The sequence below is a fragment of the Canis lupus genome, chromosome 4 (assembly GCF_048164855.1).
Source record: "Canis lupus baileyi chromosome 4, mCanLup2.hap1, whole genome shotgun sequence".
NCBI lineage: Eukaryota > Metazoa > Chordata > Mammalia > Carnivora > Canidae > Canis > Canis lupus.
In genome coordinates, this window is record NC_132841.1 from 54,381,995 (window position 1) to 54,400,821 (window position 18,827).

The following is an 18,827-nucleotide window of genomic DNA, read 5'->3' on the forward strand; positions in this document are numbered from 1 at the left end:
TATATAAGGCGATTCACACTTGGCAACAGAAATGTGAAACAGTAATGAAGACGATCACCTTTCTGTGTGGCACCAAAGGTGAAAGAAAGAGGAGAGTAGAATCTTTCGAGAAATCCAGGCAATACAAAAAAAGTAACTTGGATCAATCAACATAAAACATTCTCCCCTCTGCTGATTATGCCCATACTTCTTTTCATTTGCCTCTTTCATTCTTTGGCAGTTTATCTCATGCTCTCTCAGTTAATATTAAATATGTGTGTGTGTCCCCCTCTGCTATAAGATCTGCCCACCTTTCATTCTTCTTTCCTACTGTACTGCTTCTCCCATAAAATCGCTCTCTCCCCCTTTGGTTAATAGATGTTCGGTGCTCTGTTCACGGAATATGCACTTGGCAGATGAGTGGAATGGAGTCCAGGGAATCATATTTTTGTCAGGAGGAAGTTAACTGGAATGTATTCAAGAAGGATAAAGATAACAGCACAGGAAAAGACGAAGGACAGATGAAATAATTCAAGATGCCCAGCCTTGAGAAAGGGAGAGAAAGACATTCATAAGAAAATGGGAGAACTTTAGAATTACAAAAATCATACATTCTGAGAAACAGAGAACACTCTAGAGGCATCTGATCCCATTTTACAGGTGGTCAAACCGAGATCCAGTCATTAGTGAAGCCAGGACTTATCCCAGGCTTTCTGACCACCTCTACGTCTCTTCTCTTTCTTTACCACGCTTCTGTACCAAGTATCATAACCAATTTCAAATGTGGCTCCAGAGACCGTGACAATGGCCACAAATCACAAAGTATAGGAATCCAATTTGGCTCAATTTGAGGACACCTGAGGTGGGAAACAACACCCCAGCTGCCTCGCAGTGTAGTGAGGTTCTCCGTCACTGGAGGCACTGCCATCACCTCTGGCTGACACCTGTCTGCAACGCTATACGTGGCATCCCTGCAGTGGATACTGATTTAGCCGTGGCGGGGGAGGGAAACAAATTCAGCTCTCTGCACCAGTGTCTCGCTTCAAAATAATCACTCAGAGAGCTTTTAAAAATATAGAGGCTCTCCAACTCTAGTTTCTGAAGTTCTGATTTAGGAGGTTTTGAGAAACCATGGAAGCTGGTGATTTCTGAGGAATCTTCTAATACTAAGATTCCATTATAATTTTACTTTCCCTTTTTTTGGAAGCAGGTTTCCAAAGTATTCCTTAAGCTATCATTGCTGAGACAATGCATGTATCATGTAGTCCACACCAGACTTATGGTCAAGGGACAAGAAACATTACCAATGTCTCAGAGTGCCTGTGCCCCTTAGGCCATCCTTTGATCTCAGTGTTCACTTTTCTGATCTCAGTGTTCCCTCCTTTAAAGTGGAAGAAATGGATTATTAGAACAGTGTTTTTCAAATGTATTTGTTTGTTTGTTTGTTTTTTTAAACATTTGTGGCCAAAACTGTCCATGCCTATCCTACAAACATCCTTTCTGGCATTCACTGGTGATAGAACATGGAGAGAAAATAATAAAAAAATAATTTAAAAATTTTAAAAATAACATGGAGAGGCTCATTCTCCATCAGAAAGCTCTTGATCTGAATTTTTTTGGACTTCTACTTCATATCCAGAGGGTAATACGTGGTTGGCTTTAACTCATTATAGTAATATCATTGCATGGGGCCAGTGAGTACATGATCCAGTACTGGGGGTGTATTCTGAGATGTGAGGCAAAGTCTCATAGGAGAGGTATTTTCCCCTTTATGCCTTGCTACCTTTGCTCTGACTTGAAAAGGATACGTGGACATGAGCACAGGAAGTTCAGCTGAAGAGCTCAGGACAGTGAAGCAGAAAGTTGGCTTTGGTCACTGGGGACATTGCTCAGCTGCTGAAACAGCTCTGACTGCCTAGGTATAGTCTACACCTCTCTACACCTAAAGCAATGTGAGCATTAAGACTTCTGTGAGCAGAGTTTCTATCATCACTTGCAACCAAACAAGTTTCACCTATACTGCACTAAAATTCTCTTTTCAGATGAAATCTCCTGCAAAACTCCAATATATGGAGCAAGTAAAAGTGGCGGGGCTCCATTAGAAATGCTAGAAATGCAGTTGGGGTGTTTTCATCCCCCCCCCCCAGATTCCTGTAGAGGTTCTTCAAGGAGCCAGAACCAGCCAGGATCAGCAAGTTGACCCCAGGAGGGATCCTCAGATCTTCCCTGAGATCTGAGAGTTCTGCATCAAATTTGTTCTTGTGTTTTTCTTTTGATGTGCTTATTTGTGCAAATTTTGTCCTAGAAAATACAGATCCCATTCCTGACCAATGTCTACTACCATAGAGCTCTGGTGTCTGTGTTTGCATTAACTTGTGTTATCATGTGGGCAGCAAGTGATTCCATTATCATTGTCATGAAGAGAGAAAGGAGTAGAGTGTGAGAGAACATAAAATGGCACAAAAGCCATGGAAGAATCAAGTGTCCAACCAGGATACAAGAATGTAAGAGTGCTGAAATCAAAGTAATTTCCAAAGTCACTGTTAGTCCCACGTTCATGGCATAAACCTTATTAAATTCTAATAATACATTTTCTACATAAAAAAAATGTTGATCATCTAGATGTTATTAGATGAGTTTCTTTGTATTTATTTCAAAAATCTGTTTTAGTGCTCTATCTGTTCAAGAATGATGAAGATAAGAGGCAATATCTAGGTAGTTATTTCTGGTTTGTGTCTATTTAAATGACAGTATAATCAAATCATTAGATCAACCGTGAGAAAATCAATCCCCACTCTGCTATAAAAGGGGTCTTCATATTACTCATACTCAAGAAGTTCTGAACTACAGGAGGGCCCAAATCCCTTCCAGATGGTCAAAGTCATAATTCTATAAACCTCCTAACCTCATGAAACTAGTATTAAATACTTTCACCAATAATGTGGTATATGACCTTGGAGATGTTTCTTAAAAAAAAAAAATCATTCATCAAAATGAAGCAGATGTATTCACTTTATATTATTTTGAAAAAGTGTGTCTTTCTGATAAAGTGGCCATGGGCAGGGCCTAGAACAAAGTGCTCCCTGCAATCACTCAACATCTCCACCTGGTCCTTTCACTCAACACCCCCAGGGGGAATATCTCTACATGGAAACATATGGGTTAAAAATAAAGCCTGAAGAGCCGGCTCCCTCCTTGCTTAGGAAATTTGAACCCTCGGGTGTTGCCATTCTTACAAAATGCGCTGATTGCTTCCAGAAGGCACAGCAGGGCAGACTGACCATGGGGTCTCCCATTGTGTCAAGGGTAAAACAATTCTCCTCACTGAGGCCACGGTTTATCCACACACTTCAAGCCGAATGGATCAGTGCCTGCTGGTTTGCACTGTTTCTAGAATATGTGCTTCCTTCCCGCGCAAGATCTCCTCCCTCTGCCCTGCCTGCCCAGTGCGTGGTATGGCCACTCCTCTCTCCTGTTACCCACACCTCAGCCCCGGATTTCTCCCTGTCCACCTTCCCACCCCCTTCTTTTTCCTTTCAAATGTCAAGGGAGCTTGACTGGCCCCTCCTCTACTTCTAAAAAAAGGGAAACTATAAAGTTTCTTCCAAGTTTTAGGCACTGCCGTTCATAATCCTGCAACCCGGAGCTGCCATTTCACGCCTGCTCCACTCAGTGCTTGACGCGCACTAAATTTAGACGAATATGACATTAGAGCTCACTTGAGTCTCCTTTTTCACCGGCAGTGGGCTTGGCTATGGTTCACGTCGGTTCTTAATCTGTCTTGGCATTTTGCTCACCCAGTAGGCACTTAGGAAAAACACAAATGTAGTCACTGTCTATGCTGGTGTCCAACCGCACTCCCAAAAGTCCCAAGCCTGCTCCACCCAACCCAACACAAAGACGAGGCTGATGAAGAAAATATTTGTGTGCCATGTCTTGGAGTAAGAAACCCTGCTGCCAGGCATTTCCCAATCCCCTCCTCCAACTGCAAAGCTGTGGAGAAAATGAAATTGCTGGCAAAGAGGGATGACTTCCCACCAACAGGACACAAGGTCTGCCTGCTTGTGTGTTTTACACAGAAAAAGATCTGAAGAACTCCAGCCTTTTATTCTTCATTCACCCATTAATCTTTACTATTAGCTACTCGCAGAGAGATTTTAACGCTGAAGTAAACACACACCTGAATCCATTCATTCATCTACTTCCCCAAAGAGACTCTTGGCCAAGCCCCCTTTGGAGAACACCAGGGCTGTCACTGATTGCTCTGCCAGTAATCACAGAGCTGTAGTGAGATTTAGTCTAGCCCTTTCTGAGCCAAACCACTTTCTTAAATGCAGTTATGCTGTGTATCTTCTACATGCTGAACATAGACTAAGGCAGAACTTTCCTGGGGGAAGGGGGTAAAAATCTATATTGCATTATAGCTGATATGCATGGGAAAGGATTATTTAAAATTTGTGGAGTCTCTTAAAGCACTCTTTTCCGGTAGGGTGCAAAATCAAAATCAATGAACTAAAATTCCCACCATAACATTTCTATCTTTTAACAATGATTTTGAATGAACTACTGTTTTCTGTTATTCTTTGATTCTATTTCCAAAATACAGACAGACTGTTTCAGGGTAAAACTGCCAGTTACTTTTCAACTCAGAAAAGTTGAAAATTATCATAGAAACAGAATTACAAATGTTGATCCAGCATATTTCTGGGCAAACACAGCACTGGGCTCCTTAATGACAGCCCAAATCCCCTATAATAATAAAAGTTGCCAAGAATACGGGCACACGTATCTGCTCCCACACTCTGAAAGTATAACCCAAGATAGAAACTTCAAACTCTGATTCCTTCCTCGAATGAAAGCTATTTTGTGCTGAAAATGCCCCTCTCAAAAACTCTCATGAAGCAAAGAACACAATTTCGTCTAAAATGATCTTTTCTGCCCATGAACTGTCCTTCCATGCAGGGAAGTTACAGAAGCCTGGAGCGGGGTGACCATACAAGAACATACTTTGCCTTCTCCTATTTGTGTTGCCGGCTAAACCCTAACTTTCCAAAGTGTCTCTGCCCTGCTGAAAATCCGATCTGGAAGAGGGCTGGGGGAGAAAAAGGATTAGCACTAGCACTCAGTGATGGAATTCTAACTTGTACACACACACACACACATGCACACACACACATGCACGCACGCACAAACTCAGGGTACTTGCACACCAAACAGCAGGCTGAGAAAGTGAAGAGAAGCTTGGAAATACAGGAACTGAAGAGCAGGGCCCTACCTCTCCCGTCTGCTCCACAAAGCGGCTGAGGAAAAGCACCCGGAGCCCCCGAGCACGGGGCGGCTCTGGAGGAGGCGGCGGCTCAGCCCGCCAGCGGGAGCAGGCCCAGCCTGCGTTCAGGAGCTGCCCCAGTCAGATTTTCCAACTGCAGAATTGCAGCCAAGTCCCTGCCCATGCCTGAAGAATTTCCTGAACAGCATTCCCGTTCTTTTTCTGCCTGCTTTGAAACCGTACTCTGTCTGGACTTCAATACGGCTTTGTCAGGCCAACTCGGAGCCACTGGGCTGTCTCCAGCGATCAATGGGAAACACATGTGTCAAGCACAGACCCGCTCCCCAGCGGCAGCGGGCCCATGGCTTCTGCCGGGCTCATATGCACAACCCCAAAGGAGAGAGCTTCTAGGACCAACTCTGATCGTTCAGCCATTCTCCAGGTTCTGCTCTGCGGTGCTAGGTGCCCGGAGAGGAATCTCCTCCTCCCGCTCAACACTGCTCCTTTTTCACTTCTCCCACTGGCAGTCCCGGGCTAGCCCCCGTGAGCCCACTGGGTGCCTGCCAGCCCTGAAACCCAGCCTACCACAGCTGAGAAACATGAATCCTAATTTAATTTCCCTACCTGCCTCTGCCTCAGTCATTGCTCACCATTTCAATTGCTGGAGTGGGAACAATATTTTTAGCATTTCTACATTGGTTCAGTACTTCGGAGTTGCCCCCCCGCCCCATCCTATTAGGTGCATCCAGTGCGGCTGCAACTAAAAATAATGCCATTATTTTTGGGCACTCTTGTTGCTCTCTGCTCTGTAACTGCACTGGTCCAGGAATGTAACATTTCACATGCTCTTCCAGATGTGCGATGGTTAGAGAAAATAGAAAGGAGAAAACAATGTGACTATAATCAGAGTATGTCCTAATTCTGTGCACCTGTGATTGCTTCTGGATGACACTCCATCAAGGTGTCCTGAGTACATTCTGCTGGATTGTGTGGGCTACCTTTGATATTTCCTCTTACCATGAAACAAGAGGAAACAAATGAGTTAATATTTTTTGTGTTAATATTTTACTTCCTGGGATCCCTGGGTGGCGCAGCGGTTTGGCGCCTGCCTTTGGCCCAGGGCGCGATCCTGGAGACCCGGGATCGAGTCCCACGTCGGGCTCCCGGTGCATGGAGCCTGCTTCTCCCTCTGCCTGTGTCTGCCTCTCTCTCTCTCTCTCTCTCTCTCTCTCTCTCTGTGTGACTATCATAAATAAAAATTAAAAAAAATATATTTTACTTCCTAAAAACGCACTCTAGTAGCAACTTATTTTAAAGAATGGGTTTGCCAGATTTTTTAAAATGTGTGTCCCTCAGGGGCTGTCGTAAATGATAGGATTTGGTGGCGTCTTGAGTTTAGCATCAAAGTGCAATGGGCACTTAGAGCAGGATTAGATTTTTGCCTTGGGAAGCAGTGTATGTGTGGTGGGGGAGGGGAGAATGTGCCTCTCTAAGGTCAGGATGCAATTACAGAATCAGAGAACTTTAGAGTTGGAAGGAACCCCAGAGACCATCCAATCCAAATTGTTTCTACCCTTCATTTTACAGAGGGAAATGAAGGCCCAGACAGATGAGATGACTCACCCAGAGTTGCAAAGACAGTTAATGCTGGATCTGAGGTTAGAAAACGGGATTTTGGCTAATTTTCTATGTGCTTTCTCCCGGCATCATGTGAGAAAGGCGATGACATCTGACCTTCACAGAAGTAGGCTTGTCATCAGTTGGCCTGGGTCTAATCTTCATTCTACTTCTCTTACCGGCTGTGAATCTTGGCTAGCTTACTTAGCCCCTGTGAACCTCAGTTTCCTGAATCCATAAAATGGAGACAATGGTGTACTCTACCTCATGGAATTGCTAAGGACTTGGTGAGATAACCCATGTAAAGTGGCCCATAAATTACATTAAATATCATACACTATATTTACTAAATGATGTGTTATTACAGAGCCTATAAATTTCAGCTTAGCTTTCTCCCAATGGAGCAAATATCAGACCCTTCCTCTTAACTAAAAAGCAAAAATTGTACTCTCACATCTAGTTTGAGTTCCTAAAATAAACCATTTGACTGACTAGTTTTCTGCCACTTTACCTTTACTAATAGGGGTCTATCACCTTAAACACAGAGAAGTTCCTTTTGCCTTAATGAAACATTAAGCCAACCATACAGCTACTTTTCGTTTATCCTGAAAACCTAACACTGAAGTCTTTCCTCAAGATTAACTCACAGGAAAGGAAAACAGTGAGACCAAGTCTGCAGTTAGTTACATGAGGCTGAACAAAGTGCCATTTGCAGAGGACTGGACCTTCTCTCTAAACCTTAAGAGCTCAAGATTACCATGCTAAAAACAGAAGACCATCAGTAATGCCCTAACATAACAACAATCACACACACACACACAATCCCATAAACTGACAGAGAAATCTTATTGAGGAAACAGCTGCAATAAATTCTAAAGAGTCAGATTTCTACCTGGGATTCCAGAGCCTTTGTCTTCTAGCCAACAGTAGCAAGTGGTTAATGAACTACTAGCTACTTATCATTCATGTTTGGTGTGCCAAACCACTTTTGCAGGAACAAAATAGGAGAAGAGGTTAATTTGGAGTGGTTTACAAATGTTTTAGGAATCAAATAAACAAACATAAAGCAACTGGAAAAAACAAGCTCAGACATATAAAAAGGCAGAACAATGGTGATGGGATTCAAAAGATGCTTCCCTAATATCTCCCCCCAGATATTTGCTGCATGGCTCATTTCAGTATGGGTATTTGGAGAAAGGTCAGTTATGACCTGGCCTCATTATTAGAGCTTGAAAATCCTGAAAAGTTGCTTAACTCTTCCAATGTTAAGAATAATCATCCAAAACTTGAAAATAAGGCCAAAAGAAAATCATGTTCATTCCAAGTTTCATGTGCCAATTGTGTAACATGCTCTCTCAAGAATTACCTAAGAGACACAGGAAACAACAGATGTTGGCGAAGGTGCTGAGAAAGGGGAACCCTCCTACACTACTAGTGGGAATGCAAACTGCTGCAGTCACTCTGGAAAATAGTATGGAGGTTCCTTAGAGAGATAAAAATAGAACTACTCATGACCCAGCAATTGCACCACTAAGCATACACCCAAAGGATACACAAATAACAGATTTGAAGGGGCACATGCACTCTGATATTTATAGCAGCATTATCAATACTAGCCAAACTATGGAAAGGGCCTATGTCCATCAACTGACGAATGGATACAGGAGATGTGGTGTGTGTGTACACACACACACACACACACACACACACTGGAATATTACTTAGCCATCAAAAATAATGAAATCTTGCCATTGCAGCAACATGGATGGAGCTAGTGTGTATTATGCTAAGTGTAATTAGAGAAAGACAAATACCATACGATTTCACTCATATGTGGAATTTAGGAAACAAAACAGATGAACGTGCAGGGAAGGGAAAAAAGGAGAGAGAAGGAGGGAAACAATAGGCTTCTTAACAAAAGAGAACAAACAGTTGATGGAGGAAGGTGGGTGGGGGTTGGGCTATTGGGGGAATGGGTGTTAAGGAGGGCACTTGTGATGAGCACTGAGTGTTATATGCAAGTGATGAATCACTATATTCTACTTCTGAAACCAAAAGAAAAAAAAAAAGGAAAAAAATACCTAATGAACTACGAAATAAAGATCCCAAAATTAGTGAAGTTGCATTACCCTGCAGGCTTTGTCTATTAAAGATACAAATTATATCTTTCCAGGAGAAAAAATAATCCCAAGTGTGACGGTTTATTGCCCTATAAAACATTAATCAGTTTTTTACCCAATCTAGTAATCTTGTACTAACGTACTTTTACTAACACACCTATAAACAAAGAACTCCCTCAACTGTTCATGGAACCAACCTTACCATCATATGTACATCTTCATTAATTACTGAGTCAATTTTTTTACATCTTTTTACTTTATATTTGTAGAAGTCACATTTTTAACTTCTAAAAAGTATAATTTGATACAGTTTCATTTTCCTCATCTGCATGATGTGTGTTATAAATCTCACATGAGATAGTGCATAATAAAGCACTTAAGGTGTATGGCATATGGTAAATGTTCAAACCATGTAAGAGCTGCTATTAATACCATAATATTTGTTTTTCAGCTTTGTAAAAGACTCTAGAGATCGCTAGACCAGATCACTCAACAGTCATCTTCCTATTACATCTTCCAGTCCTTGCCCTTAGATCCTACAGGCCACCTTAGAATCCTTCCACAGATGTTAATCTCCTTGCTTTTCAGAGATTTCCTACTTTTAATGTTCTAAAATTCATAACTGAAATGCATCTCCCTGTAACACATACAGATTCTAAAGGTGCTAACCATAAAGGTCAGGTTAAAATTCTGACCTTAAGGATCAGATGAGCAAGAAAACTTCATTCTTAACTGGAACAAAAGCTCCAGGAGGACAAGAATTCTTGTCTGCACCATCTCCTGCCATTGTTTCCAATGTCTAACACTGGAAAGTAGTTGGACCTTATATTTACCCAATGAATGAATAAGAGCCTTTGACTTACTTGAAATCAGAGGACCAAAATCATCCTTTGTAAAGGATTATTTGATTACACTTTCAAGATATCTGCTGCCCCTGGATCATTTCTGCTCATTATGGTTCAGATTCCTTTTATCATCTTCTAGGAATGTTTTAGTGTGGCTAATTTCCTCTTGAAATTTGATCCTGAGAGGTGACAAACTTTTCAGGTGTGCTGGGTCTAATTTGGGGGCAGGGGAACAAATCTCTCACTTAAGAAGTTCATTTTCATTAAGGCAATTCACAATATTAGGTTTGGGGTGCAGAGGGGTGGTGATAACCTCAAGTCATACTAAAAAGCCAGCTTGCAGAGACTCTTTATCACAGGTGCTCCTACATCTCCTACCTGGTTTACATCTGCAATTCTCAAGCCTAGCTTTCTGTTAGAATCATCCAAGGGAGGTTTTAAAATGACCAGAGCAAGGGGCCCACACTTTGGTTCTACCTGAATGGAATAGGAACCTGGTAATCCAGGTGATTCTTGTACCAGCCGATTTAACATCACGAAGTTGCAGTGATAACTTTTATAACATAAACCTAATTGTGTCATTCTGTGAACTAAACTCCTTAAATGTCTTTCTTACCATTGCCTGAAAGGTAAAGACAGCAACTGTCACCAGGACTTGAAAGGCCTGGCTTTCTCTGGTCCCTTGTCTATGTACCCTGTCTTATCTGCTGCCACTGTCTCTTCTTCAAAGAGATCCTGTATCTTTCCACCTGAGAATCTTTTACAAAGCTGTTTTCTCCTTCTGGAAAGATTTTTCTTTTTCATGGAACTTACCTTCACTCTCATGTTTTCAGCTCTTTAACTCCTATTCAACCTTCAAATTTATACTCCATTATCATTTCTTCTGGGATTTAATTATCTCTAAACACCCAGAACCAACAGCCTCCTGCTACACAGGCCCCAAAACCAGTACTTACCATGGATGTGATTACATATTTATTTGTATTTTTACTTGATTCATGTCAAAATGTCCTGATAGAAAATGATTATTTTCCAAGAGAGCAGAAACTGCTTACTCTGTACTGTGTCCTATTTCTTCCCACCACACCTTGCTAATAGCAAATGCACAATAGGTATTTTTAAGTGAATGCAGGTTTTTTTTTTTTTAAACCCAAGACCAAGAAGGTACATACAACTCCATTTTCTTTACCTTGAGTTTTCAGACTTCATTTAATCTTTCTGACAGGTTAAGATATTGTATTGTACTTTGGATACTGAGTTCTCTTACCAATGTAAATACTTCTCAAAACTAACAAGCCCTTTGTAAGACTTTGTGAGAGATTACCAAATCAGATTCCTGGCAAAGACGTTAAGGTCTGAGGTACAAGGCAGGATGGCTATGATTACAGGGGACAGTGTTTGCTGTGTCAGGGCAGGTTAAACTGAGATACTACTGCAGGGCCATCATGAGGCACAAAGTAGTCAATGGCACAAATATGAAAAGAGGCATTCACCAGGAACCTTCTGATTATAGCAGTCAAAACTCATCCAAAGTACCCTAAGGAAAAAAGGGGGTAGGGGGTTCCTAAATCATGTAACTCTAACCCCAAGAGATGAATCATAGGTGGGATGGAGTGCAGCAGTTAAAATACAATGAAGGCTCTATCTCCCCTTCTTCTCTAGGCTTCTCTTGGTTTAATTCTCACTTTTGCTCTCTCTGTTGGGTAGTAAGATGTCCACAGGTGGTCTCAAGCTCACTTCCATAGGAAAAGTAAAAGATCTTTTCCAGAAAAGGATTCTAAGCTTGAGCTGCACGTTAATCCCTGAACAAATCTTTATGACGAGGGAATGAGGTCCTCATGTTGGCCATATTGGGCTCATATGATAGTCCTGGGGACTAAAAGGAAGCAATCAGCAAAATCTGCACCACATGAACTGAGTAGACCAACTTGGGAATTGAGAAAAAATGAAGACAGACAGAAGTCCCACGTGTGCTGTGGATGATAGGGCACCAAGACATGTTCATAATCTCACCCAACTTCTTGAAAAAACATTGTGATGCAATATTTAATTAAAGGATAGGAAAGTATGTAGTATAGACAAGCCAAAGACAGTTGAAATTGATTTAAACTAATAGCAGGTAATTATGACAGTAACATTATGCCAGCCATTCATTTCACAAATAATACCTGATGCAAAATTACACTCAGCCAGCTTTAGCTCTTTGAAACAGAACAATCCAACCATGTTTTTCACTGGCCAAAGGCAATATTATGTGGTTTATTTAGAAGAGACTTTTTCTGTGAAGGAAGTCTGGCTCAGTGACAAATCGGTGACCCACAGTTTTGAGAATATCTCCATTGGCCAGACATAGTGTCTAAGAAGAAGTCATTTTCTGCTTTGGAAATTCAAATATATGCATGGTACAAAATGAAGGATTCTCAAGCTATGTCAGTATTTTGAAAAGGAATTGACACACTTGATAATTAATATGACTACCAATAAAACATGCCATAAATATATCTTTTTAAAAAACTTAGTTAAATACAGTAAAGCAAATACTGGTATAATTACACAGATGGTCCCATGTATTATTTCCCTTTCAGCAAAAAACACTGATCAATTCATCAAAAATCCTTTCTGGTCCATAATTTCTCATTGTATTATAGGCTTGCTGAAAGTAAAACTCTGGAAATATCGCATTTTTATTTGGAAATAAAATTTATTGATCAATAAAGATGGGCCAGACTTCATAATAGGTACCCCATACTAGGCAAAATAAATAAGGCCTGTACTTGGAAAATATGAGCACTGCTCATCTTTATTTTTATAGTCCCATCAGTGCTCAGTGGTACAAAATATAACTGCTGGATACAGGAATTCCAAGCTAATTATAAGCCCTCTGAATGAGGAGTACTGCTTGAAATCAAAAGCCAATCCCCAAAATCCCCAAAATTCAACACCAAATTCCAGCAACTGTGCACCAAAAAAATTAAAATTTGCCAACAGGAAAAAATGCAGTGTTATACATTTCTAATTATTTGATCTTTAGAAGGAATTCATTTACATATATGAAAATGACATAGTTGGGCAAACTCCCAGCCAGCATGTGTCTCATATATAACAGTTGCTTTATAACTGTTTAGTGTTTTACTAATAATGAACATTGCTAGTGATAAATAAGATTCTGATGCTGCTAACAAAAAGCTGAGGGAGTTCATCACCACTAAACCTGCCTTGCAAGAAATGATAATCAGAATTGAGGTAGAAACAAAAGGATGATAGCTAACAATGTGAAAAATGGAAGTAAAAAATAACTGATAAAGGGAAATACATAGTCAAAGTCAGAATACTCTAATACTACGATGGTGGCACAAAAAAAAATGCCTCTTAGCTCTCATTTCAAAATTAAAAGATAAAAGCATTGAAAACAGCTATAGCTACAATAGTTTGTTAATTGATGAACAATATAAAAATGTCAAGTATGACACCAAAAGCTTAAAATGGGGGGAGAAGTAAAAGCATAGAGTGATTTTGTATGCATTTAAAGTTAAGTAGTTATCACCTTAAAATAGGCTATTATAACTATAAGATGTTTTTTATAAGCTATGTGGTAAAGAGAAAAAAAAACTCTACTAGATACACAAAAGATAAAAATGAATCAAAGCACACTATCACACACATACATCATAAAAGGAGACAGTAAGACAGGAAGAACAAAGGAACTAAAAAAATTAAAAAGTGTCAAAAAAAACAACAAATAATAAGTCTCTACCTATCAACAATCACTTTAAATGTACATGAATTAAATTCTCTAATAAGGAGACACAGAATGGCTGGATAGACAGAAAAAGACAAGATGCAGCAATACGCTGCTGGCAAGAGATTCATTTTAGCTTTAAGGATATACATATGTGGATAGTGAAGGGACTGAAAAAAGATACTCCATATAAACAGCAACCAAAAGACATCAGGAGTGATTATAGTCACATAAGACAAATAGATTTCTAGTCAAAATCTGTTACAGAAGACAAAGTCACTATATAATAATAAAGAGGTCTATTTAATTATCAGAATATAACAATTGTAAACATATATACACCCAACATTGGGACATCTAAATATGTAAGGGTAAAACTATTAACAGAACTTCTGAGAGAAATAAACAGCAATACAATAATAGCAGACCTTCAATACTCCACTTTCAATAATGAATAAATTATCCAGACAGAAAATCAATAAGGAAACAGTGGTTTTGAATAACATTATAAGTCAAATGGACCCAACAGACATACACAGAACATTTCAGCCAGCAGCAAAATACACGTTCTTCTCATGTGTACATGGAACATTTTCCAGGATATATCATATGTTGGGTCATAAAACTAGTCTTAATAAATTTAAAAGGATTAAATAAATATCAAGTAACTTTTCTGACCACAATGGTACGAAATTCAAAATCAGTAACAGGGGTTGCCTGGGTGGCTCAGTCAGTTAAGCATCCAACTCTTGATTTCAGCTCAGGGTTGTGAGATTGAGCCCCATGTTAGGCTCAGTACTTGGTGTAAAGCCTACTTAAGATTCTCTTTCTCCCCCTCTGCCCCTCCCCCCTCTTGCACAAGTGCTCTCATCTTCTCTCTCTCTCTCTCTCCCCCCCCCCCAAAAAAAAATCAATAACAAGATAAAAACTGAAAAACTCTCACACATATAGAAATTAAACACACTCCTGAGGAACTGATTGGTGAAAGAAGAATTCAAAAGGAAAAACAAAAAAGTATCTTGAGGCAAATAATAACAGAACCACAACATACTAAAATTTATAGGATGCAGGAAAGCAATTCTTTTTTTTAATAAAGATTTTTTTTATTTATTCACAAGAGACACAGACTCCCACGGGGAGCCTGATGCAGGACTCTATTGGGGCTCCAGGATCACACCATGAGCCACCCAGGGATCCCAGGAAGGCAATTCTTAGAGAAAAGTTTAGAGTGCTAAATATCTATATTAGGGGTAAAAAATCTCAAACAACCTAACTTTAAACATAAAGGGACTAGAAAAAGAACAAACTAAGCCCAAAGTTAACAGAAGGAAAGAAATAATAAAGATTTTAACACATATAAATGAAAGACCAGAAAAACAATAGAAACAGCAATGAAACTTTTTTTTCAAAAAAAAAAAAAAAAAAAAAAAGAGGGATCCCTGGATGGCTCAGTGGTTTGGCGCCTGCCTTTGGCCCCGGGTGCGATCCTGGAGTCCCGGGATCGAGTCCCACATCAGGCTCCCGGCATGGAGCCTGCTTCTCCCTCTGCCTTTGTCTCTGCCTCTCTCTATCATAAATAAATAAATAAATAAATAAATAAATAAATAAATAAATAAATAAATAAATAAATAAATAAATAAATCTTTTTTTTTTAAAAAAAGGAAAACTGAGAAACACTTAGCTAGACTAACATAGGACAAAAAGGGACTCAGATAAATAAAACAATAAATCAAAGAGGAGATATTACAACCAATCTTACAGAAATACAAAGGATAAGAGACCATAATGACCAAGTATGCACACAAACAAACTGGACAACCTCAAAGAAATAAATTCCTAGAAACATATGACCTACCAAGAATGAATCATAAAGAAAGAGAAAATCTGAACAGAGTAATTATTAGTGAAGAGAATGAAGTAGTAATCAAAACTTCTAACAAAGAAAAGCCTGGGACCAGATGGTTTCATGGGTGAATTTTGCCAATCCTTAGCAACCCTTTCCAAAAAATTAGGGAGGGAGCACTTCCAAACTTATTTAACAAGTCCAGCATTACCCTCAAACCAAAGCCAGATAAGGCCACTGCAAGCAAAGAAACTTACAGGCCAAAATCCCTGATTAACAGAGATGTAAAAAATCCCCAACAAAATATAAGCAAACTGAACTCAACATCATATTAAAAGGACCATATACTATGATCAAGTGGGATTCATCCCTGGGATGCAAGAATGGTTCACCACAATAAATTAATGAATTTGATATACCCACTAATAGAATAAAGGATAAAAATCATATGATGATCTCAATAAATACAGAAAAAGCATTTGATGAAAATTCAGTATGCTTTCAGGATAAAAGCTCAACAAATTAAATATAAAAGCAATGTACCTCCACATAATAAAGGCTGCATATAACAAGTCTATAGTCAACATGACACTCAACAGCGAAAAACTGAAAGCTTTCCCTTAAAATTAGGAATAAGACAGGGGTGCCTAACCAGAGGGGAGGGGGTTGAAGGACAGGGAAATGGGTGAAGGGGAATGTGAGATACAGGTTTTCAGTTTTAAGTTATGGAATAAAGAAGTCATGGAAATAAAAGGTATAGGATAGGGAAAAGAGTTAAAGGTGTTACAATAGTGATAACTACAATAGCATGGTGACAGCTGGTAGATACACTGGTGGTGAGCAAAGCATCATGTACTGAGTTGTTGGTCACTGTGTTGTATACCTGAAACTAAAATAACATCAGGTGTCAACTATACTTGAATAAATCAGAGGGCTCCACTCTAAAAAAAACAAAACAAAACAAAAAACAAAAAACAAAAAACAAAAACAAAAAACACAAGACAAGGGTGCCCACTTGTAATAAACAGATTAAAGTCCTAGCCATAGTCATTAGGCAAGAAAAAGAAATAAAAGTCATCCAAATTGTACAGGAATAACTTAAACAGTATTGTTTGAAGATGACATAATCTTATGTATATTGTTTTCTTATCCTGAAGATTGTGACAAAAAAAAATTGTTAGAATAAATTCAGTGAAGTTGCAGTATACAAAATCGATACACAAAAATCAGTTGTATTTATATACACTAACAAGTGATCGAAAATTAAGATAATAATCTGAATTACAATCACTAAAAAGAATAAAATGCTTAGAAACAAATTTAACCAAGGAAATGAAAGATGTAAATACTAAAAAATACAAAACACTGATAAAAGAAACTGAAAAAGAAAAAAATAAATGGAAAGATACAGGTTTATGGTTTGGAAAAATTAATCTTGTTAAGATATCCATACTGCCTAAGGCATTCAGCTTATCTAATTAATCCTTATCAATATTCCAATGATATTTTTTACAGAAATAGAACAAATAATACTAAAATTTGTACAGAATCATGAAAAGCCCTGACAAACCAAAGCAGTGTGAGACAGAAGGACAAAGATGGAGGTATCACACTTCCTGATTTCAAACTATACTATAGAGTTGTAGTAATGAAAACAGTATGTAATGGAATAAAAACAGATGCACAGAACAATGGAGCAGAAAAGAGCACATAAATAAACCCACACATATACAGTCAACTAATCTTTGAAAAGGCCGTGAGGAATAGGATATTCTCTTCAATAAATGGGGCTGAGAAAACTGGATATCCATATGCAGAATGAAATTGAACTTAAACTTGTGTCTAAACAAAAATTAATTCTAAATGGATTAAAGACTTAAATTTCATACCTGACAAGGTAAAACTCCTAAAGGAAAACATAGGGGAAAACCTCCTTTACTTTGGTCCTGGCTGCGATTTCACGGATAGGGCATTAGAAGCACAGGCAACAAAAGTAAAAATAAACAAGTGGGACTACATCAAACTAAAAAGCTTCTGTATAGCAAGTAAAATAAAATGGCAGCCTATGAAATGGATGGAAACATTTGCAAACCATTCATCTGGTCAAGAGTTATTATCTAAAGTATATAAGGAGTTTATGAAACTCAGTAGCAAAACACAACATGATTAAAAATTGGGCAAGACCTGAGCATACATTTTTCCAAAGATGATATACAAATGGTCACACATATGAAAAGCTGCTCAATGTCACTCATCAGGGAAATGCAAATCAAAACCACACTGAGAGAGAAGTTTACCAGTCTGGATGGCTATTATCAAAAAGACAAGTGTTGGTGAGGGTATGATGAAAAGGGTGCCCTTGGACAGTGTTGGTGAGAACATGAGCTGATTCAGCTATTATGGAAAACATTAACAATTTCACCCCAAAATTGAACATATAATTGCCTTATAATCCGGCAATCACAATTCTGGGTATGTATACCAAGGAAATTATATCAAGGTCTTGAAGAGGTATCTGCACCTTCATGTTCATTGTACCCTTATTCACCACAGCAAAGACTCAAAAACAATCTAAGTGTCCAGAGGTGGATGAATGGACAAACCTGGAGGACACTGTGCTAAGTGAAATAAGCCAAAAACAGAGAGACATATATCACATGATCTCTCATATATGTTGAGTCCAGAAAAGTCAAACTTTCAGAAGCCATTAGTAGAATGGTGACAATTAATAATACTGCATTTTACACTTGAAACTTGCTAAAAGGGTAATCTTAAGTGTTCTCAACACACACGCACACACACACATACACACACACGGTAACTACATGAGGTGATGGATGTGTTAGTTCGATTGTAGTAATTATTTTGCAATGTATAGGTATAAAAAATCATCATGTTGTATAACTTAAATAGATACAATTTTTTGTCAATTATACTTCACTAAAGCTGGGGGAAAAACACAAACCAAATATTCTAGTATCATTTTTGTAATAGATTGCAGAAAAAATAATTTTACATAATTTTTAAAGCTCACAAATGGTGGGCCGTCACATATTCTGATCTAGAAGGAGACCAGGGATCATCGGGTCCAACTTTTTCATCACTTACATGAAAAACTAATACTTGAGTAACATGATGAAAATCATGGAGATGGGTAATATAGGAGTTGGCAAAAGATGCACATTTTCTAGGGCAGCCCAGGTGGCTCAGCAATTTAGTGCCACCTTCAGCCCAGGGCCTGATTCTGGAGACCCGGGATCAAGTCCCACGTCGGGCTTCCTGCGTGGAGCCTGCTTCTCCCTCTGCCCTGTGTCTCTCATGAATAAATAAATAAAATCTTAAAAAAAAAAAGATGCACATTTTCTGATACCTCTCTTGCCTCCTAGAACCAATGATGTCATTCAAAGACATGGTTCAC

General features: G+C 38.9%; 1 protein-coding gene across 3 annotated transcripts in view; it reads right to left on the reverse strand.

Moving 5' to 3' along the window:
- The window catches only part of SGCD (sarcoglycan delta), a 553,266-nt gene that overhangs the window by 370,613 nt on the left and 163,826 nt on the right, over positions 1-18,827 (reverse strand). Inside the window, exon 1 of one of the 3 annotated variants that reach the window (XM_072824384.1) lies at positions 5,870-5,921. The exons of 1 other annotated variant lie outside the window; for it this stretch is intronic. The gene's annotated coding sequence lies outside the window, so the exon portion shown is untranslated. Of the gene's footprint in view, positions 1-5,254; positions 5,765-5,869; positions 5,922-18,827 lie in introns of those variants that run through there. One more of the 3 variants, XM_072824382.1, reaches the window with a different exon arrangement.